This window comes from Neodiprion fabricii, chromosome 2, assembly GCF_021155785.1.
Source record: "Neodiprion fabricii isolate iyNeoFabr1 chromosome 2, iyNeoFabr1.1, whole genome shotgun sequence".
NCBI classification, from domain to species: domain Eukaryota; kingdom Metazoa; phylum Arthropoda; class Insecta; order Hymenoptera; family Diprionidae; genus Neodiprion; species Neodiprion fabricii.
This window is the reverse complement of record NC_060240.1, coordinates 1,050,001-1,074,541: the sequence shown is the minus strand read 5'-3', so window position 1 is coordinate 1,074,541 and position 24,541 is coordinate 1,050,001. Positions and strand designations below refer to the sequence as shown.

General features: G+C 44.3%; 1 protein-coding gene across 6 annotated transcripts in view; it reads left to right on the top strand.

Annotated features, from left to right (window-relative positions):
• The window catches only part of LOC124175343 (serine/threonine-protein phosphatase 4 regulatory subunit 1-like), a 133,368-nt gene that overhangs the window by 70,378 nt on the left and 38,449 nt on the right, over nucleotides 1-24,541 (top strand). The window contains exon 1 of one of the 6 annotated variants that reach the window (XM_046555488.1): nucleotides 6,409-6,501. The exons of 4 other annotated variants lie outside the window; for them this stretch is intronic. The gene's annotated coding sequence lies outside the window, so the exon portion shown is untranslated. Of the gene's footprint in view, nucleotides 1-6,408; nucleotides 6,502-21,027; nucleotides 22,783-24,541 lie in introns of those variants that run through there. One more of the 6 variants, XM_046555485.1, reaches the window with a different exon arrangement.

The following is a 24,541-nucleotide window of genomic DNA, read 5'->3' as shown; positions in this document are numbered from 1 at the left end:
TAAATGTTAGCCTCGCGAAGCCGCAGTTTTCTGCCGGCTCGACGATACGCGTTTCTTTCTTTTTATTGGGATAAATTTTTACAAACTATTTGAGAACGTAAATTGTACTTTTTGCATGCAACGGATGCACTTTTCTCATCGTCGACGCGTCGAGTATCTTCACAATTCATTTAGAATATTTTATTCGGGCGAAACTTTGCGCGAAAATAGAAGCTCGAGTTGTTTGTGTTCGGCGCGGTCGAAAATGCGCCGTGCGAAGTAGAACCGTGCGCAAAATGGCGGCCACATAAGCTCTCGAAACGTTGGTGAGAATTCCACGGATCGTTGGTGGAATATTTATCGCATACGGGATGACGCTTGAGTTTTAGTTTTTCACTTTTTTATTCCTTTTATTCCGAATTTACGGTTCTTTGAAATTCTGCGATAAAAAAATATATCGTTTCTTTTTCTTACTTCTTTTTCTTTTGATTTTCAATTGTTAGAGATCGTCTCAATTCGGACTTGAAACATTCCCACGCTTCCGCGTGTAATTTTGAAAATTCTACAATTTGGTTACTTTCGCACAATCGTCGACTCGGTCGTCTTGCGAGTGGGAAAACTGAAGAGAGGAAAAAGGAAAAAGAAACAGAAAAATGAAAAGAAAATAACCGCAGGTATAAAAGTTTTTCTCGGAACGAAAATGTACATCACGTGCGATATATATATATATATATATATATATATATATATATATATATATATACCTACGATGACAATGGCGGAAATGAGAGGAAGGAAAAATCTTCTTGGAAAAAGTGTAAAGAGGCTGCAAATCCGCCGGTCCCAATAAGATCCCACAACCCGATGATGTTAAGTGTCTATATGTATACATACAATTTGGGTCCTGCGAGAAAAGAGAGAGAATGAGCGGAATGAGCCGCATAGAACTGCGTTTTTCTCTCCCTTATAGAGCCCCCCCCCTTCCATAGAGAATTGGTCTAGCAATAAATAATCTTAACATATTTTAGGATCGGGGGATCGTCGAAGGCGTCTCGAGCCTTCCCAGAAACGAAGCCGCTGTGTGGTTTCAAAGTTTCTGGGTGGCGCTTAGCGTGTGAACGGGGAAAAAATCAAAGAACTAAAAGAGAAACGGCGGCGGCGGCGGCGGCGATGCTTGCATGAATGCCGGGGGTGGGAGGCAAAACAAAAAGGGGAGGGAGGGTTGAAAAAAAATTTAAGGAGAGTTAGAGAGAGAGAGGGGGGGAGTGAAAAGCAGAGGGTGAATCTGGGTCGCAACGGCACTCGCTCGTATTTCAAGGGCTTCGGGACGACTCGCGCTTTCGGACCATAATGCGAGAGATTAGCGTTTCTGTTTTTCTTTTCTCTCTCTCTCTCTCTCTTCCTCTCTCTTCCTCTCTCATTCATGCGTGCCCCACGTTTCCGACACCTCCTCCCGCGGCCCTGACTGACCTGCAGCCGTCGTAGCAGCGGCGACATTTAACAGCCGGATAAATAATCGTCTTGATAGGGAAAACTCGACGACGACTTCCGCTTAAGCCTTACGTATTAGTGTAGGTACATCCTATCTATTGCGCCCGTCGCCGTAGTAGCGATGACCACCAAGATGAGCGTAATCGATGCAGCGATTGATCGAGGTGAAAAAATAAAAAATAATCGAACACGAATCGATTGAATCGGTTAAAATTAATCGATTAATCGATTATAACGTATTTATTGTATAAAAATTTGGTTAATCTCAACACGCGGTCTTAATGGCGGAAAAGTTTTGTTGATGAATTATAATTTCATTTAAAACAAGACAATGACAATAATCGATACTTTGTTCACATGACAAGGTATTTTGATACGCGGAAACTCGGTTTTGTTAGATGCATCAGGTGTACTTGCCGCAGTCAACTGATTGTGAGAAATGTGCGAAAGGAGGAAGAGAAATAAAATTGAGAAACAGAAATGCCGTGGGATGAGTAATCGATGTAAGAGTTCTGACGACTTTATTCACACGTCAGAAAACTGTACCAATTGTAACGTTGGTTTTTGAAAAAAAAAAGAAAAGAAAATCGGAAACTGAGAAGTTTTCATTGAAACAGTTCGGTATAACATTTATTAACGTTGAACGTGGTTGCATTATCCGGTAGGTATCTTTTGTTGATATCAATTTCAATTGATATAACAACTCGATTTGTTCAACATTTATTTTCAATTATAAATGTATGATAAATATTTTAAAATATTAAGGCGTTACTCTGTTATATCGGCGACCATTTAAGTGAAAAACCCAACTTCAGGCAATTCGTCAACGATTCATCCGTAATTTATCAATGTTGGGGGATTGTTTTGTGTCTTCCAATCGCGGGGAAAAAACATCGCTTTTGACTTTTTTTTTCTCACCGGACTTTACATCTGATCCTTACCGTTTTGTAAAAAAAAAAAAAAAAAACATTTATCGAATTGACAACGGTTGCCCGTTTCTCGAATGGCCGCAAGTGTTTCATGATATAATAGTAATAGTAATAATAATAATAATTAATAACATCATACATTTTGATAAAAATTGCACAATCACATACATTATATATATATGTGTGTATATTATTCAATTATTCTCTATTCTGCCATGCTGGTGCTGCATCGCCGGGCGATTTCTAAACGAAGAAATTTCTTTACTCGTACATCTATAGGGTATACGATCTTATCTTGAACTGATCGTAAATTTTGGTCGTCGAGTTATGGGAAAAGCCTCGGGTCCCGCTGGCCGCGCCGCAGCGGCGACTGATTTTCTCTCTTTTCTCTCTCTTTCTCTCTTTTTTTCTCTTTATCTATCCGCTCTTTCCAGCCTGGTATAACGCCGTACTTTACTGCTACTATCCCCCTCTTCTCCCCGGATCCCGGAGGAAAGAACGGGGCGTGTGAACGAAATTTGAACGGTATTTTGAAGAAGAAAATCCGACAGAGCTACATACATATATATATATATATATTTTTTTTTTTTTTTTACTCTCGCAAGGGATTATCTCACGGACTTGTCGACTAATCCTGATCCTCGGAGTTGAAGAACTTCACCCGCTTAATTTATCACCCCCGCATAAGTCGCCTGATGCGATAGAGAACTGCAATGCCTGTCGTTTGTACCTTGTACCTGTTATGGTTTTTTTTTTTTTTTTCAAACTGTATCGCATTCGTACGCAAATGAAAATTTACGCGAGCATTGGAAGTTTTGTCAAAAAATTGTTTATTTTACGGAAGCTTACAGTACAACTTATACTTGTGATTTTCTTTGTGCCGCTTCTTCTTCTTCTTCTTCTTTTTTTTTCCCCCCTCCTTCGTCGCGAATTATTTATACCGCAGCGTAATATATTGTAAGTATATACGGTGTTACAGAAGAGATTTGCAGATTTATCATGACGCTGAGATTCGAGAGGGGCTACTTTGGGTCGCTTCTCAGAAACTGCCGGGGCTTACGTTATATGTATATGTATGAAGGAGAAGAGGGCGCCGCGGCTTGAGAAAAGGTCCCGAAAAGAGGCGGGAACAAAAAAAAAAAAAAAGAAAAAGAAAACGTAAAGTAAAGCGAAGCGGAAAAAAGAGTAGAAAAACGGATGACGCGCATCATGGGAAAAATTGAGACACGCTTTTCGCTTCCTTATATATATTAGGTAAGGTAGACGGAAAAATATTTAACGCGGTGAGTTACAAAATTTTTTTCGAGTCAAATTCTACATCAATTTTTGTAGATGTATATATATATATATGTATATAGGTAACAGAAGTTGCTGTAACTCTTGCATTGTTATCGGATTTCGCAAATCTTGGCACGAATTTTGTTAATTTAACTTAAAAAAAAATACTACGTGCATATATTCATCACAGGTGACGTAAAGTGTAAAATATATGGATATTTTTTGTTATTTTTATTTCTTTTCGCTGTACCCATTATACACTCTGCAGTGCACGACGATCACTGACGATAATTTTGAATTCGTATGATATAGTTGTCTTACAATTGTTCAATGATGGCGGTTCGATTTCTTTTTTTCTTTTTCTTCCTTTTTAAAAAGAAATCGAATCACAGATTATAAACGCACAATAACGCGGGATTAACAAGTCGAGGGTTCGACGATCGTTCGCGAAAAATATCACGTCGTTTTCAGGCAGCGGCATTTCTTCTTCACCCGCGGCGCGGGTATTAATTAAGAAAGTGTTGCGACAGGCGTACAGGTGGGTTATAGCAGCCTCTACGTCTCCCGTTTCATACTTTCTTTTTTCCTCCATTTCTCTCTCTCTCTCTCTCTCTTCGCCAGACGTCGCTCCTTGTCCCAAACTCATCCTTCGTGCCTTCGATGTTCCATCATCTGCACATATTTTTCAAGATCGTGGGAGGAAGACGGTCACCGATCATTTTCCGAAACGCATCCCCCCCTATTTTTCTGGTCCAGTCGTCTACCGCCGCCGCTGCTGCCGCTGCTTCGTAATCGAAAGAACGCGCGGATGTAAAAATTATATCGAGACTCGGATACCGACGTATCCGTAAGGGATTGCTCGCAGGGATGAAAATAGGACGGGATCGCCGGAATTATAATACCGTCGTTACCTTACCTTACACCGCACTGGCTGTGCGTAAGATACACGTAGGCATACGTAGAACACATCGGCGGAATGTCGCGATTGCACAACGTTACACGGGGCTATAAGAGAAGAATGTGAACGACCCACATGTCGGATCTGGGTCAAGCTAGTCACAGACGGGCTGCCGTGTGCATGCATGCCCATCGGACACCATTACCGATATACGTGTGTAACAACCGATGATATCGGCTTGCAGCATTGTAGGTGCACGGGCATATTTGACGTTTCACTTAGAATTCGCTGATTGTGTATATATGCGTAGAAAGAGAGAAGAAAAAGGAGAAGAAGAGGAGAAGCAAAAGATAGTTTAAAACGCATTACTGCACGGATAACAGTGAAATGCGCGAAAGCTTTCTTTTCTTATCGCATATACTTACCGCAAACGTTTTTGCTCGATCGACGACAGGCTTAAACACAAGGATATAACCACGCACGGTATATCGATAAGTACGCGTTGTAATTTCATCTGCATTGATACTTACCGCATCGTCGTGTGCGCGTGTGTGCGTGTGTGTGTATATATATGTATACGTATGCTATATATATATATATACGTTTATAGGATGAGAAGGTAATAATTATTAGAACGATTCGATATGTGCGGGCAGGGAAGGGAGGGATGGTGGGAGGTCGGGTTTGAGGGCAAGGCACTTGAGCGGCGTTGTTCTCAGTCACCTCGGTACATAGATAATTACGACATTAACGGAGATAACGCCGAGGCGGCGAGGTATTCCAGGTACAGCCTCTCGGCTAATTAATATACAACTGCACCGGGCCGCGTATATACGCCGCCTCTGCGTGCGCGAGAGAGAACGAGAGAGAGAGAGAGAGAGAAGAGAGTGTGAAGAGGAGGGAGGGAGGGGACCGAGGCTGAGGCTGCGGCTGAAAAGACGGAAACAAATATTTGACTCGCGCTACTTTGGACTCAGCGCGAGAGCGAGGAGAACGAGGAGAGAGGAGAGAGGAGAGAGTAGGTCCCGTACGCCGCAGCCCAAAATCGGGAATGTGTATCTCCTCTCTCTCTCTCCTCTCTCTCCTCTCTCCACTCGCCGCTCTCTTCCCTCTCTCGAAACGTCTCGCGAGGTGTATACGTCGTGGGCACAGGTGCCCCATTGATAGGGTCGGCCCTGACTGAGCGGACATTCCACGGGCCCCAGGTAGCATTAAAGGAATGCAGATGGTATGAATGAGGTAGACCACGCCGCGCGCATCGCCGATGGACGGGCGGGCGAGAGAGAGAGAGAGAGAGAGAGAGAGAGAGAGAGAGAGAGAGAGAGAGAGAGAGAGAGAGAGAGAGAGGGGGGGGGGGGCGGGGTGGGGGGTCAGTCCTCGGGATCGGTGAGGTGCATTCCACGTTACCACGATAATTAACGGCTGTATTCCCTCTCTCTCTCTCTCTCTCTCCTTCACTCTCTCGCTCCGTTCCTCGCGGCGTTCGTTCACTCGCTTTAAATACTAATAAAGCGCCGTAAGCCAAACACGTACGCCGTATCTAAATACACGCATCGATACCTGGATATTCGTTTTTCGCGAATGCCGGTTTCTGTACGCGCGTGAAAATTTGTCCGAGAAAATGTTGTTGTTCTTCTTTTTTTTCTTTTATATAATTTTTCCGTCCGTAATCTATAACGACACAAGTCGTAAAATTGTACCGTAATATATCGTGTTGTTAATTATCGAAGGAATTTTTCATTTTATGTATATATGTATGTAAAGCTATCTATTCACCTACATACGGATTTTCTCACAATTATATCTGACATTTGCGTTTCTTTTATCTTCCAGGTGAGTGTCCCGCACAATCCAATCTTAGTATACGTATGTGCATAATTGTATGGTCAGACTCATCGATGATGTGGTTCTGCAACCTTTTTAGCGGTGAGTTGAATTATCACATGTTTTCGTTATTATTATTGTTGTTGTTGTTGTTATTACAGGCGCTTGTATGCACGACAATATTGAGAGCCTGCATCTTTGATCCACATACTTGTATAATCCATAAATCATTGCACGTGCGTACATACATACGATCGATGTTTGTCCGTTCGGTTTCGAAAAATTTCGCGTAAATATGTTCCGTTCTCGAATGTGGGATTCATTAACGGAAAAAAAAAACAAACAAACAACAACAACACGTAGCAGTAATGATAGTATTATTTTCATACAGATAACGACTTAAGGTCGTTTTATGTAGGGCTTCTGACTCGTATGCATAATTTTCGCGCGAATGAAGGTACACGTACTCTCTGTTACATACAGCGATGCGCGTGTCCGTACCATGTATAAAAAACTTGGGGACACGACGGGAGCTTATCGATTATGTATTTTTAATCCGTATATCTGTTGCACCGGGCCGGAAAGGAAGTGTTTGTTTACAGACGATTCAATGGTTATCACTTTCCGAAACCCGGCCCCTTGACGACGGGGTCGTTCATCCGTCGTACGCAATGTAGATGTTGTTATATTCCATAATGGGTATGTACCACGTACGTAGGATAAGGTATAACGTACGCGACGATCCATCAGTTTATCCGTATACGTGTTGTCATTATCATTAATTGTCGTCGTAATCGTCGGATGTTTTTTTTCTTTTTTTTTTTTCTCTTCTCATGTAATATTAAAATCGTACGAAAGGAGGATTAAAAAAAGATCATATTATACAAAGATCAATTACCGACATGTTCGAACAGTCGACTTTTACCGGCGTGCGGCAATCCGTGCAATGTTGCTTTTTGTTTTTGTTTTTTTTACCTCAAATTTTACTAACGACGTACCCACGCAATCACGTGTTTTAAGTGAAAGTCTTGCAAGGGAAATCTTCGAAGTCGTTGAAAAAAATGTAACGCATCGGTAAAATTCTTTGACTAATAACTTCTCGACCGATAACATTGATATTACACGCGTACCGGGTCAGGCCGCAAGGCCCAACGCGGAGGGCACGCACGGACCGAAAGCCGAGAGTCGGTCAGAGTCGGTGGTGCAAAGTCGAAAGAATCTCATTCATAGACCGCTGGCGAGCCATGCGGCGCAGGACCGCGGAGAGGAGAGGAGTGAAGATGAGGACGAGATGAGATGAGATGAGATGAGATGAGATGAGACGAGAGGAGATGAGAGTGGCTGGAGATGCTCGCTCGGTGCTAGGTGGAAGCGATAGGAAACAGCTATTCGGCGCAACGCGCGGCGCGAGAGGGTGAAAAGCGACTCTTGGAGGCTCTTCGGGGCGCCAGGCAAGGATCGAGAGGCCCACGAGGCGAAATGAAATCCTTGCTTCACCCTGTCAGCTTATTCCCGCGAGTCGCGCACGGTGTGCGGCGTTAGGAGAGGAGCCTGCGGCCATAATTTTTATCTCTCTCTCACTTTATTCTTTAAATTTTTCAACTCATTATTTCTTTATCTTATTGATTATTCTGTTTTTATTTTGCACTCTCTTCCGGTCTATTTAATTTTATCTGTTTCTTTTTTTATATCCTTCTCTAGTCATTATTTGCAATTATTTTTTTTTTCGTTACTTACCAACCTCAATTTTAACGCACGTTCATTTGTTGTTAGTTTTATTATTTTTAATGAATTTAATTTGTTTACGTGAGCTTACTGTATGCCGCCCGAGCGGACTTGTCCCAGGGCGGATGAAAGCATCTCTCTCTCTCTCTCCTCCTTTTTCTTTATAAATCGCTGTAATTCAATAATTTTCCCTGTTCCTTTTATTTTAGAAATTTTAAACACTTGGAGCAATTTCAGTTTGAGGGCATTGTTATTTATAGTTTGAAGAACATTTTGGAATTTTTTTCGTTGAAATTGATATTAAAATTGGTTTTCTCTCTCTCTCTCTCTGTGTTTTCTCATCTATTCCTTTATCTTCGCATTTATAGAACTCTACTAGTTTTCTTCCTACAGTTGTCGGGCAATTAAACTCTGCACCGGTTTTTACCTCGCATTTTTAGACGCTGGTTTTACTTCTACCGTAGGACTCGATTATATACATGCATACACAGGCATGCACACGGAAACGTTCCGCTATCAGAACCTGCCCCGAGTGATTGCGGCGACCGCGAAGAGAGACCTTCCGGTCAGTCGAACGCGGGGGCTACGCGTGCATTTTAATATCCGCGTTCACAAACTCGCCGTATTCAAACGGGATTTCAATCAGGCCGCAAAACCACATCCGTGCTCTGCCTTGCATATTGTTGCTATTAATTATTGTTCCTGTTATTAAGAGAAGAAGGAAATAAAACTATCGGTCGTAAGGCAGGGTTTTTCCTTGTATACTCCGAGCGCGACACGCACGCTCATGTTTCCACACTTCCGGCAAAATTTCTTTCTTTTCCCGCAATGGTAATTTTATCCCTCCGCGCGTACCTCACCTCTCGTTTTCATTACGTACGGGCAAACGATTGTAATTGCCGGAGAATTTCGTTTCTAAATCCGAACGCGCAGGTATGCAAACGATGCAATTTATGGAAATTTAGAAATTACATTCTCGTGTAATTAAATCTACTTTTCACTTGCAACAACAATAATAGTAATAATAATAATGATAAGCGAGCCGTGCGCGTAGAGTAAATTTACATTTATACTGTATACGAGAAGAGTGACGAACTTTTCCGGGAAATAAATAAATTTGCGTAGGTGCGACGTGTTTCGTGTGTGAAAAAAAAAAAAAAAAAGAAAACGGAGAAAAGTTGGAAAAAAAATAAATGAAAATAAAAATGAACACAGTCACGTACGCGTTGCGCGATGCACTCAATACGTGCATAACGCAAGTCGAGAATTCCGCGCGGTTATAATTTACGACGGAATTTCAAGGTGGTGCAGGAGTAGGTAGCTGGGGGGGGGGGGGGGGGGGGGGGCTGTAAAGAAATGCCTCGAGAGGGAAGAGAGAGGGAGGTAATTACGGGTGTGATGGATGATGGGCGCGGTCTTATAGGGCGCCTCGCTTCCCTTCGTAAACCGAGGCCCTTTCATCCCCCCGCCGCGTAATTCTCGCCGTAATTTCAGCTCTGATAGATATCGCGATAGTTCGGTTCATTTCGCGGAGGATAAGATTTTAGATATGTATGTTATACGTAACGGGCGGAAAGCTTTTATTAGCGATGTACGTGTTTTCGGTTTAAATTTATGAAAGAGGATTGTTTTTACAATAATTTTGACCGACGCAGCAACGTTATTCATTCTGTGGAAGTACGAAAGCTCTTTCGTATATACATGCCTGTAAATATACGTCGGGCAAACGGATGATTTCACAATTTTTGACAATACATAAATATATATACATATATACATATATGTATATTAGGACCTACGTAATTGGCGAAGGGTCTTTTTATACCGCGAGAATCGAAGCGACTACATTGTATATTAAGCAAGCGAACAGAAATTAATTGTTTTCGTATTTATCGGGTATTTGTTGAACGAGATGAAAAAAGTAGGGAAGAGAAGAGGATAAGGAGAAATCGTCGAATCCTCGACAGAGTATATTCCAGGATTACAGCGTGCAACGTCGCGCATGCAGAGCACTGCATCTCTTATCGAGGTAATAAGAGGAACGGAGAAACGAAAAGAAATTACCTACGATCCGTTCGTTCGTTCGCGGCTTTCGTTTGTGTTCATCTCCCGACAAGGGGTCTCTCCCACCCCCTCCGCCCCTCGCTCCCGAGAGTTATTTCAGCCTGTGTGCTCTCTCTCTCTCTCTCTTTCTCTCTCTCTTTCTCTCTCTCTATCTGTTTCTCGTTGTTTTCACGTTCAGCTTCGTCGTTCCGACCCGTGTTTTGTGTGCGTTGTTGTACCGTTGTGTGCGCCTTCTGCTGCACCTTCGTTTATGCATGTATTCGTGCATGCTGCACACACACACACACTGCATGGCTGCGTTTTACCTGACGCAGGACCACAGGCCAGTGGTCTCTCGGGGGGCACTGGCCACGGACTCGATCCGAGCTTCTCTCTGCCTCTGCTCTCCTCTCCTTGTCCCGGTGCATTCCGTCAGCGGGGGGAATTCCTCCCGAAATTCCTTCACGCACGAACCAACCTGTGCTACTCCTCTCCTCTCCTCTCCTCTCTTCTCTTTCTCGTTCTCTCTCTCTCTCTCTCTCTCTCTCTCTCTCTCTCTCTCTCTCTCTCTCTCTCTCTCTCTCTCTCTCTCTCTCTCTCTCTCTCTCTCTCTCTCTCTCTCTCTCTCTCTCTCTCTCTCCGTGATTTTCGTCTCCGCACGGTGCATGTTTCTTGGTTCTCTTTCCTTCTTTCCTTACTTACTTCTTTTCCTTCCTTCCTTCCTACTCTTTCTTGGTTTGAGCGAAATATCTAGGTACGTAGTAGGTGAGTTGTACATCTTCGCGTTGCATCCTCGTTTACCGACATGTGTTACCCGATGCCACCGCACACACTTCGTATTATACACCTCGTTTAACAACGCTGCAAGCTTTTTGATCTTTATTCATTTATTTATTTTTTCTTTGTCTTATTTCCTTCGTCACAAAACGATGACAGAGATTCGGGAATTGAAACGTCGTTCCTTGTATTCCAACTTGTATGTAGAAATTGTTATAACTCGATACCGTCCGAAATTGATTTTAATTTTCGTTTCGATACAATTTTTTATTTTTATTTTTTTCTTCTTCTATTCTCTTTTCGCAATTCTTTTGGATGCAAATCGCTCGGTAACTATGACAAAAAAAAACATACCAAAAAAAGGCAATTGATTTAAGAGCGTAAAAATTATTAGTCGGGGGATGATGTCCCTGGCAGCGCGTATGCATGTATTATATTATACGCTTTACGTTCAAACGTACTCACGTTTACTTCCCCAGCTGTAATGGGTATAGATATATAATGTAATATAGCAACGTTGTAAGCCAAGTTCGATGGTCCCGCCACGTTGGATCTGATAATTGAATCGCGGCTGATATCAGAGATTGAATTTTCGACCGGTGGAATTTTGTACCTGAAATACCGGGCCCACGGGGTTCGGCCCCCCTCCACTCCACCCCGTCTCCTACTTCTCTGCTGCGGTATTAACAGACGGTTGGAATGTCCGTTCTCTGTATGTATTTCTGTATACCATACGTGTGTGTGTGTGTGTATATATATATATTTACGTCCCGCGGTTATTCGTATACCTATGCATATATGTGCAATATACGTACCTCTATACTCGTGCATTTTACGCGTTTGTTCGTTCATGCGGTATTATTCCTACGTAATGTTGTACGTAATTTGTGCAATATTCCGCTGTATGTACACCACGTGATGCGTAAAATGCGGCACGTCGAATCGTCGGAAATTTATTATAAAATTCGCGTATTTCGATTGTAAATAATTTTATTAATTATAATTACAACAACGACGATATAGATACAAGCGTAGCGGGTACAAATCTGAATATTATACCCGAATCGTGAATCGAGTATAAGTATAAATGCGAAAAAAAAAAGAAAGAAATTCTACGGATCAAAGACAGAGTCAAAATTATGCTGGCGAGAAAAGGATGGAACAATAAAATTTGAACGAAACGTTGCACGGGGATTTGTTTAAGGACTTGGTAAAACCGTAAGGAAAACAAAAAAGAAAAGTTTTCATGAAATTATAAGTTAAATTTCACGTTTAACCTATATGTATAGGGAATAAATTAGGTGTACGAGTACAACAGGTAGGCAGGGGAGGATGAAGAGGAGAGAGAGCGCCAAAGTATCGGCCGGCGGTGCAGGTCCGAAAGTCTAGAACACGCTCGTTCGTTCTCCACATAGTTCGTTCTTTCGTTCCTTGGTTCGTCGCACAATAGCAACACGCACACACACACACACACACACACGCACGCGCCTCCCCGTTCTTTCGCACATAAACACACAAGGGCGACGAGGCGAACAGGGGCGGGGAGGGGGGGGGGGGTGGGAGAGAGGCTCGACACAAGGTGCTACGTTCACATCGTTCCCCTGCGTGCCCAATTATCATATTGGGTCTGTTGGGGCCCGAGCGTATACGTAGTGTGCGCATATGTATACAAGGAGGTGGTACGGCTATCTTCGTCTTTGTCGCACCCGCGCTGACCGACCACCCGCCAGCATAATGCATCCTAAACGGCGGCGCCTCAAAGATCGACGCGCCTGACTCGCGCGCGTTTTGCCCTTCTCGAAATTCTTCAAAATAAATTAGATTCCGATAGGCGGGGACCACGGACCCCCCCACCCCCCCTCCCCGCCCCGCTAACAACCAACCAACCAACCAACCTACTCCTTGCTTCCGACTCTCTCACCCGTGGCCTTATACAAACCTTATTCACCTTACAATTCGTGGTGTGTAAACCTCTTACGCACGGAATATAGCGGAGAAGTATGGCACAGACGTGTACCTGTATACATATATATATACATATATATGTGTGTGTGTGTGTGTGTATATACCGTTTAGGCATTCGGTGCTGTACAATGTATGTGCAAGCTTGCAAGTTGCGTGTACGGTTGACGATGATTCCGTAATGGTTTAAGCAGGTATACCTACTCCATGCAGGTGTATCCCTGTATAAAAAATTATCGGTACACATTTCGACCAGAGTATTTCACGTACGTACCGTCGAGATTTTTATTTACCGTGCGAAAGGGAAAATAAAGGGACGGAATCCATCAATGCGGTAAAAAAATTTTTTTATTTATTTCTAAACAGATTTTATCAAATACCTACTACCTGTACATAGTTATCGTACGGGTAAAAATTACACCGCGTCTATGCAGGCAATTGGACAGATTGTCGAAGTACGAAGTAATTACCGACGTTTGAAATTCCCGTTCGAATTGCGTGTAAATACAGTAGGATTAGTGTCGCGTGTGAAAAAACAAAAAAAAATGTGTACATGTTATTATTTTTTTTTTTTTTTTTTTTTTCTTCCACGTTACGATCATTTTTAATAATAGCCATTTTCGCACGTGCTAGGCGGGTAGGTTATAACGTTAAATAACTGCTCGGATCGTATAATACCATACGTTCGAGGTGTGTAGGCGTCACCTGAGTGTGACGGCACGTGATCAAGAGAATTGATTAATCGCTCTTCCTCCTCATTCTCCCCCGTTTGTGCAGCATAATACCGCGTAGTATAATTTACGCCTCCGCTCGTTCTAAACTGCAGCTTGCGCATAATTCCACAACCTGTAGAGGTTTGAAACCCCCGAAGTACTGCGGGAATCCGAAAAACTGTCTTTTTTTAGATTACGATTAGTTGTACTTTCTTTTGCCGAAAAGACGGACGAACAGTTGTAGAATTGAATAAAAAATATAAAAGCAAAGGTTTTATCTTTTGCTATTCCCCGACTTTGTAACAACGACGATTTCGTCGAATCATTTTCAAGGTATAACTGTACTTGCAAAACCCGCTTTTCGAAATTCGACGTGCTAACGAGGGGCCGGGTCGAAGTTCTAAATTTGAGAACTTACGAAAGCGCCTAATTACGCGTTATTTGGCGGCGAAACTTGAAGTATGGAAATGAAACTTTTGCGAAACAACAGAGTTTCCAACGGTCGGAAAGTCGACGGCTCGGAGTTACGAAACACAAGATTTCGAAAATTCGAGTTCCGCCAGAGCTTAATTCCTAAAAAATAATGTTTCTACGGAGTAAAATTTCGAAAATTAAAATATACTCACACAGCGTAGTTTACTCGACGAGTGGGCGTAAAAAAAAAAAAAAAAAAAAAGAACAACCGAAAATGAGAATGACCGGGATTCGGATTTTGAAATTTTTCTCATTTTCTCATTTTCGCACTTTCGGAACTTTGAGACTCGGCTTTCGGATCGTTCGAAGCTTCGACGTTTCGTCGAAGTTTGATCTCTTTGTCTCCAAGTTTCTCCAGTCGTTTTCGCTCGTCGATGCACCCGACGTAGGTAGGTATTCGGAGGCACAGCGGTGACCCCAAAGAGAACAGGCCGGCCCGAGGGCAGCGAGCCGTTCTTGGCCGCGTCCCGCAATCGGAAGCTTTCGGGAGGCTCGGGACGTGGCCTCCAACCTTGAAACGGTCGCTCGGCGTTCGATTCCTAGAAGTGCCGTGCCGCGGTTCCCTCGGGGTGGCATTGATCGACCGTATCTCACCCGCGCACATATACAGCTTAGTCGTGTGCCCGGGTATACGTACGCGGCGGAGTCGCTTGCGGACAAAAGCTTCTCCTCTCCGCGTGTCGGAGAAACCCGGCGCTAGGCTCCGAGGAGGGTTAACCGCCCCTCCGATACTATCTCTGCCCCACCCTTCCCTTTCTCAGCTTACCCCGCCCTCGTCACCGTTTCTTTGCCGAAGAGAACCGCCGCGCCGTATCCCGTCCTCGACCTCCTCCACCTCCTCCTCTCACTCTCAAAACTACAACGCCATTGACTGGTTGTTAGCGGGCGATTAGAGCGTTACTCGAGCGCGAACAATTCGACGAAATTCGATCGATTATCCCCATTCGCGTCTAGTCAAAATGCGCGCATAATAAATGGCAAATTGCACGTGTCAAGCGCGCCAAACTCGGATCAATGTTTTTTTTACTTCGTGTTTATTTTTCTTACTGTTTGTTTTTTTTTTTATTTTTTTTTTTTCAATCAAAGAATTAAAATGTATAGTCCATGTTTCGCTTTTTTGCATTCATAGGTATGTCGAAAGTTTGAAGAGAAAACTCGAATTAACGACAACAGTTCGCGCAATTAAATATAATTATAATTTGTCGAAGGTGTTGGAAATGGGTAGGTGAGATTACGTAAGGTGACAAGAAAAAACGAACAAAATATGTAGGTATATAAATGAACGATGTACATGAATGAAATTTTTACTCTTACATTCCGGTATCGTGATATAAAGAGCATCGGAGGTGGGGGAGGGGAGAGATAGAGAAAAAACCTGTGGTTATCGTACACCTCGCTCTGTACGTATAGATTAAACGGTACGTGTATAACCGTCGCGAAGCATGGGAGGTGGATAGACGGAGAGAGCAAGAGAAAGAGAGAGAGAGAGAGAGAGAGAGGGAGAGGGAGGGGGAGGGAGAGAGAAGCCCACACAAGCCACGCCGGATACTCCCCGCTTCCGGTCCCACACACATTCGAACCTCTGTGACATCTCGAAGCCCGCGTTCGTGATGCACGACGCCCTTCTCTGCCTCCTCCTCCCACGGTTAGTAGACAGTCCCCGAACCCCCCTGCCACCATAGTCGAGTCATTCACACCCGATACCGCTGCATCGCTTGCAGCTCGCCGATGATCCCAACTCCTCGAGACCCCGATATCATTCCTGCTTCCTTTTACTTATACACACGTTATTCTTTGCGTCTAACGCATAATCCTACGCAACGACGATTGTTACCGATATCTTTGTCATTTTTACGACGATTGTTTGTTTTTTTTTTTTGTTTTTTTATCATTTATTGCCGTATCATAAGATTCTCCGTGCGCGTAACGTGGCGCAGCGCAGCGGCGAATTGACGCGCGAAATAATTCGTGGCGACGACACCGCGCCCAAAAAGCCCCGAGACTTACGTAGGGCAAGGTATAACACTCGACACGATATTTTAGATACATACGTGGGGGGGGGGGGGGGGGGGGGGAGGATGTAAGGTGTGGTGCAGAACTGCACGGTATCGCGGATGCAGGCAGGCAAGCGCGAATCTTTATGAATGTGGCCGCGCGAGGCAGCGGCGGAGAAAAAAGAACGGTTGGTCGGAAGGGGGGAGGGGGGGGGGGGGCGAGATACTACCGTGTACCCAGTACTCACCACCACCGTCACCACCGTCACGACCGTCGTCGTCTCGACCACAACCGCAAGCACCATCGTCGTACCACGTTGTGCGCGCTACGCGTTTCGTGTGTCGCGATTACTACCGACGCTCGGTGATTGTGTGTGGTAGTAGTGTAACGTAAAAGCGAGCACCAGCACCAGCAGCAGCAGCAGCAGTCATCGTCGTCGTCGTCCATTATTCTACTACCACTACGGTTACCTCTGCACTAACGTGTGCGCGCAGCAGCAGCATGCATACAATCGCACGTGGTTTGCAGCGGTACGGGTGGCGTCAGTCTGCTGCTGCTGCTGCTGCTGCTTGCCTTCTTGCCGAGTTCAACTCAGGGGCAAACCACGAGGGGAATACCCTGCCTGCCTGCCCCCCGCCCCCCACTACCTCCGCCCCTTACCCTCGACACTTCGCCCCCACCACGCCGTCGCGCTCCGTATTTTCCCCTCTGATAATTATTACGTTCACGCGACGATGACGACGACGACGACTACGATATTCATTGATATTTTCACTGAGCTACGCCGCACGGCCCGGTTTTTCTTCACTCGCATGTATTATGGTTCCGAATGATTTCTTTTCCTTTATTTTTTTTTTTTTTTTTTACCTTTCTTTCTTTCTTTCTTTCTTTCTTTCTTTCTTGTTGATGCATTCCCGATCGTCGAGTCTTTTCGAAAAACATCGCGTTCGTCGTTCGCACGCATGCTTCGGCTCTTTAGATTCAACTGTTATCAGCGTGGACCGCGATATTTTTAGTTCTAAATTTATTCTCGATTCTCGTGATGGCTGCCGACTTGTACAGTTTAATACCGTGTATCCCCTGTGGCGAGTGAATATCATGCTCCATCTTTGTATAGTTTCGTTGAATTTTCTTGTATCGCCAACGAATGCCGTATAAATGAACGTGATTGTCTAAATTTAAATTATTACGTATATATTCTTCTGTTATACAATTCGACAAAATTGAGGAAAAAATATATCAATCCGTACGTGTTTGTAAACAATTCCGTCAAGGAGGAAAAAAATTGATTCAACTTATGTCAAGAATATTTCACCGATAGCCGGCTCATTTATCTATAAGGAAAAAAAAACAACACGGTTACCCTTTAATCTCATTCATTTAGAAATTGCGCATTACGTGCAGATGATAAAAAATGGGTCAGAGGTTGATAGTTTTAAAAATTTACAGGCTTTTTTTATTTCAAATATTACCTCGTAACATTACTTTTAACTTCTGTTACTTTCAACGCAGTGACGTAATTTGAAAATTAGCAACTGTTACGATACATTTTTCATTCGCAAACATTCTCAGCAAACTTGAATTTGTCAGCGATGTTTACAATAGCAAGAAAAAAAAATTAAAAAAAAAAAAAAAAATGGCGCTCAACGCGATCGCTGCCGCTGCGATTTACAGATCAAGCTCCCCGACCCCGATGCGAAGCCCGCGCGTCGCTAGTGTCGGCCCTGAATCCCTGGTATACGGCATCCGCTGGAATGCACGCGACCAAGGAGGTCTCTTTGGGATCGGCGGGGCTGGGGGCAAGTCTCGTCTCTGCATATACCTATATACGTATACGCGTTTGTCCCGCGCCTCTGTAACGTGCGTGCGTGCGTGCGTGCCTGCGTGCCGAGCATACACGAGCGCACGCACGCGGGCGTGCTCGTATACACGAGTGCGGGACCGTTAATGAAACTTGCAGTTCTCGGAAGCACGCTGCATGGTGCGTCGCATGCAGTCAGCCGCGCGCAGCCTCGGTGACGACGCCGACGTCGTCGTGCCCGGAGGGTGGTAGTGGACATCCCTCCCTCCACCGTCAAATCCGGGCCAAGGAACCGACGGCCCTCTACTCCGAGAATTCGTGAGAAAGAGACCCGCTGTCTCGAAACACGCGTGTCGGTCACACGGGATACCGACCCTGACCGCGTGGAACTTTTCGTGTACTAAAAATAAATAAATGAACATCTTTCGAAATGACGGACCAAGAGCGGAAAAAAAAAGAAAAAGAAACGAGACGTTTTTTCCACCAATCGGGTGTGATCCTTTCGACAAGTTCATTCACGTGACGCGACTCGTTGAAGAACACGCAGAGGTGTATCGTAGACCTTGTGGGGGGAAAAAAAAATATGAATTACATAGAAATAAAAAAAAAAAAAAATTAGGTAAGAAGAAGAAATAGAAATTCTGACGTATCCAAATAAATACGGAAGAAACCCGCATTTGAGAAGTATGCGTATTCCGCTGATACGGACCGCTCGTTGTCGGGTAAGGATCAGAGTCGTTGAACGATGAAAAATTTCCAGCGTTCGTCGGACGGGGCATTCTCATCTGGCGGCAGACAACGGTCTCGCAACGGCGGCGGCGTTTAGCGCGAATCGCTTAATTTCGCCGGACGTACGTCTGTACGTACCGAAGGATAGAAGCGAAACGAAGGGAAGAGAAGAGAAGAGAAGACAAGACAAGAGAAGAGAAGAGAAGAGAAGAGAAGAGAAGAGAAGAGAAGAGAAGAGAAGAGAAGAGAAGAGAAGAGAAGAGAAGAGAAGAGAAGAGAAGTGAAGTGAAGAGAAGAAAAGAGAAGAGGGGGTTTGCTCCGCGTCCGTCCGGCGCTCGGCTAGCCGATGCAGGCAGGTCTGTCGTTGGCGGCGGCGTTTCTGAGAAATAACGGGTCTGCTTTATCCCCCCCCCCCCCCCCCTCCCTCCTCCCCCCCTGGCATCGTCTCTCTTCATCTCTCGAGATCTCTGCCGCGACGCGTCTTCGTCACTCTTCTCTTCGACTCCGCGTGCGTGCGTGCGTGCGTGCGTGCATGCGTGCGTCAGATCCGTGAACGAACGGAGGAACGTAGGAACGTAGGAACGGTGGAACGGTGGAACGAAGGAACGGACAAACGGACGGACGGACTGGCGAGCGAGCGAAGAAACGAGCCGAAGCCCACCGTAGTATCCGACTCGCTCGCCAGAGTGTGTTGGTGTTGAGCGTGGCGCGCCACCGATCATTCTCAGTGTGGGACGGGCCGCGTCGCCGCGCAGTTCTTCTCCTCGTCGTTGAGAGAGAGTGTCCGTGATACTCGGTTTGCGTTGAAACTACGACGACGACGACCGCGGCGACAAGGTTTCGACTCTCGGACCGTCGACGACGACGACGTCGAGAGAGTTTGGCCGTAGTTTTTCCCGACTCCGCGTTGATTCTCGTTATCATTCCCGGATCTACCCCGCCTCGCTCTATCTCTCTCTCCCTCCTCCCGCCCCCTACTCCCCCTTCCACCTTCTCTTCTTCCTTCCCCTCCGTCGTAACGTGTCTGCGCCTACCTCGTTCCCTTCTTTCCTCGCTCCTTACGCGCGGTTGACAAGAGTGCGCGTTGTGCGTTATTAAATACCGTTTTTCGAATACACACGTAGTCGCGGAACGGCTTCGTACGGTACGGTACGACACGACACGGCGCGATTATACGCAGTTGATGTGTGTGTTTATGTGTATAGACGTATACGCACTACTCGCACGCATTTCGGAATGTGTGCGTTTGTACGTATGTATCAAGTGCTACGTACGTAAGGTGTTGTAAAGAGTTTTGTGTTCCGTCCAGTGAGCGCCTTCCTCGCAACATACGCGAGCTATATACGATGTAAAACGATGGCAGGCAGGCAGGCAGGCAGGCAGGCAGCTGCGCTTCCGTCAATCGACTCGAAAATTTGCGTGCGTCAAACGGTTCTATAGATATGAGACATTGAACCGAACGAACTTTTATCCTTGATTATTTTACGCTGGGGATCACGAATGTTAGTTTTCTTCGTTAAAACGATGCACGATGACGGATGTTACCCCGGGATAATGGACCTTGCGTTTTGTCGCTTATCCGAGGAAACGGAGAAAGAATGTGCGAGGAGAGAGAGAGAGAGAGAGAGAGAGAAAGAGAGAGAAAGAGAAAGTAAACGACGAGTGATCGATTTAAAGTGCGAAACCAAGAGAGAGTTGCAAGTAATATTGACGAATGTGTGAAACACGTGGGTCGACGACGATGACGTCGACGAACGCCACCATCGTAGCGGTACACGAGCGAAGCTGCCGGAAGGAGAGCCGGAAGTTCAAGCGCGTTCCAGGAGGCTACTTTCAACACCACCGGCAACGCCAGCCGTTCCTTCTTTTTTTTTTTCGATTTTTTTCTTTTTCTTATCCCCTCTGTTTCCGTTACTTTTTCAAAAGTTTCTCCCACCTCACTCTGTGTTTTTCGAGAGCCATCGATCAACGAACGATTGATGATTACCGCTGATCCGGTTATAAATACGCTTGCACGGTTTACAAGTAGCAAGAAAAAGTAATAATAATAATTATTAATAATAATTATTTATCTGTTCGAAATCGTGACTGAGGTGGAATTGATAGTAGTTCGGGAATGAAACGCGTTACGTAAAAATAAAATCTACGATCAACGTGCGTAAAAAAACAAAAAAAAGAAACGAAACAAAAAAAAAAGTGCCGACCAAGCTTTCCATCTTTGTCGTTGATTTTTACTTGTGTATATAAATAATTCCCTACTTTAAATGTCACGTTAGTGTTTCTTATTTTTCATCGTTTTCCTTGTTTACCCTGAACGACGAACGATGACGTAGAAGGCGGGTTGGGGGAGTTTAAGAAACAAAAAAAATATATATACATATATATATATGTATATATATGTATATATATGTTTATACTAAACAACCGTGATATACATACCGACCTAATCCAACGAACGGACTTACATATTGTGTTTGCGCGTGTGTTTACATACTTTCCTCGAGGACAAATAACAATTGTAGCGAATAGAATTTGATAAGGGAATGCGAGTTGACCGTCGTCGTAACGGTCCGAAACAAGTTGCTCCTCCTGCAAGTGTTGAGATTCTGGTACAAGACTGTACACGGCAACAAGTTCGTCCCCTTCCTGGTTCACCTTTTTTTTTTTTTTTTCTTCCAAGTTACTCCACGAAGGATTTATCTTTGATAATTTTTTCTTCTCTTTTGCCGAGAACCGGAGACGTGATTTCATCTCTGAGAGAGAGAGAGACAGAGAGGATCGCGAGCATCAATGGCGAAACTTTGTGCACGTATAAAAAAAGTGCAAAACATGATCGACGAAAGCAGAATAAGATCGGGAAAGGGGAAAAAAATAAGAAGACACATAGCTTTAACACAGCAGCTTCGTTCATTCGAAGAGAGGTACAGATAGAGAGAGAGAGGGAGAGAAAGAGAGAGATGAAGAGGGAAAAGTCAGCGAGCGCGTTCACCCTCCGAGCCAGCGGCTGGTGACGGTGGTGGTGTACGCACGCCACTTCCTGTCTACGGCAGGAAGCGCTCCGCACACGTGTCCTGGTTCGTTTTGTTCTCTCCTACTTCTACTCGTTTCACTCCTCCTCCTCCTTCTCCCTCTTACTTCTTCTCGCGATCCGTTTCCACTCCTACCACGCGACTTTTTCCTCCCGCCATTCCGCCATCCACCCTCCGTGTGTGTACTCGGCACTAACGCGCGACGCCGTTCTTTCCCTCTCTCTCTCTCTCTCTCTCTCTCTCTCTCTTCCTTCCTTCCTACTCAGTCCCACCCATCTTACTCTCTGCTTTGGCGTAGTCAGCCTAAAGGATCGACTAACCGTATGCTCAGGACGCCGCGTTCCGAACAATCGGCGAAATGTTATTCGTGTATAACGCGACTAGATATGTCGGTAGAGGCATTTCGACCATTGATAATACAAATCACGCGTTATTAAACAGCCGACAGGTATCGGAAGAAGAAGAGAAGGGCGTGTGCGCGGGAAACAATGTGTGTACATGTATCTACGTACGACGAAATAATTTGTATCGTACGAAGAAGTGTTTTTTTTTTAGTGTGCATCGTTCGTCGTTTGTGATTGTTTGATGACGTGCGCGTGTGCGTTGCTGAATATTATATAACATACAATATATAATATATATATGTATCGTGTAACACTCTGCACGGGTGATGAAAATGATGATCTGGGATTGACTGACAAAAAAAAAAAAAGAAAGAAAGAAGAAAATAATTGGCACGAGAGATGAAGTAAATAAAAAAGAGAAATAAAAATTAATCTTCTTTTAATTAAAATCCAAACGATTGCACACTGCCATTGCATTGATATAATATTACGTACACGGACGTGCATTTATAAAATACAGTGAAGATGTTGAACTTTGAGCGTACGACGTTCTAAATTCTCATCGGCGATGCCGAAATAACAAACTCTCGACTACCGTCGTGACTACAACCGCGCGATTTCGTCGTACAGTGATAGATAAGATGGTAAACAATTTCCGAATCATTGTTTGTTTGCTCGATTTAATCGGGAAGACTAACGTCATCGCCGCTGCTGCCGCCACCGTAAAGCGCAGCTCATCATTGATTCAGATGCTGCTGCTGCTGCTGCTGCTGCTGCTTCATCGCCACGTGGTACGTACACGCTCATTCGCTGCTCGCTACACACGCACACACACTCATTCTCTGCTCGATCGCGCACGCGCGCGCGATTATATTACTTATATTTCAAACAGCGTGTTATAAATTAAACTAGGAATGCTTGGTTGGGTTTCTGTACCTGTAACACGGTGTGTACGATCGATCGATAACGGGATCGTGTTCGTCTGAATGTTTTCTTTATTTTTTTTCCTATTTTCATAAATCGTTTGAATTATTCGTTCGATATTACTTAATGCGGTTAATTGTGTATAGTCTCTGATCAAGGAAGAGGTTACGTAACTATCAATCCCTCCGACACACTGGACAATAAAATGTATGTGCACGCGTGTGTGTGATACACGTGATACACACGCCTATGAATGGAATTTCGATGGTGCATTCATATATTTCTCACAGCGTGAGTCGTCGTCTCGCGTGCATTGACGCGCCTACGTTGGCTCCGTATCTTCCTCTTCTTCTTCTTCTTCTTCTTCTTCTTCTTCTTCTACCTACTGTACCGGGGGTCGCCTAACTCTCTCTCTCTCCCTCTCTCTCGCTCGCTGCTGCTGCTGTTGTCAGGGTTTCTCAACTTGGCAAGATATTAATATGCGTATACACGAGACAAGAAACAAAAGGTTAAAAACTATAAACGGAAGATTTTTAATTTTTCCGCCGGGTTCAACACTCATCCACCCCCCTCGCGTTATGGCCATTTTTTCTTCTTCGGCACAAAACGTGCAACACGCGTATATTTATTATATAGGTATGGGGGGGGGGGGGGGGGGGGGGCAAAAGAAATGGACATATACGGGAAAATAAGTTCAGAGACGATCGAAATCGAGTTTCACAACGTGCGGATATTTTATACTTGTGTAATATATAAATATATATAAATAATTGCGGGGAATTTTTTTACGCTCAGTTACGTCGGGTTTAATCATAATAATAAGGGGAGAGGGAGATATTTTAAACATATGACTTTGAGTTTGCGGTACTTGTACACCTCGTCGCTTAACGGTACTTGCCTACCTACCTACCAATCTATACATATATCTCTATCTAGTTACCGCGTACCGATGCAATTTTTTTTTTCTTCTCTTTCTGCAATTTTTGTCTCTTATTCTCTTTGTATCTTTCTTTACTGCAAAATTTCCCTTAATATTTATGTTTTTCGCGAAAACGATACTTCGGGTTTTCGAAGAATCTAAAGTCCCGTACAATTTTCATTGGATAGATTGAATGAAAAATCTATTGCATACATACACGCGTACAATGTGTAATTTATTTCGAGACAATGTCGGTATACCCTTTTACATCTAGGTGTAATCGTTTCATTGACTAATATTACATTTTCTGTGCCGAAATATCTCTTAATTGTGTAACTGTAAGTGGGATGAAAATTGACGAGTAATTATTTTATTGTTATTACTCGTGTTATTCTTTTCTCTTTAATCGAGGGTCGCGTACAGTCTGATACTAGCGTATCGAAAAAAGGGGGTAAAAAAAAAAAAAGAAAAGAAAATACCAACCCCGAACAATTACAGTAATTGGATCGTACGTGAACGTAGCCAGTAACGACGACGACGACGACGACGGCGTCGGCGACTGCGGCGCCGCCCTGGAGTAGGTATAGAATAAGGAGGCGGCGTCGGCGAAGAACTCTCCGAGACTTTAAGTTCATCGCTCCCGCGGATGTGCAAACATAACGCGAGCTCCTCGCCGCCGACGCGTGCACGCAACCGCCTCGCCGACT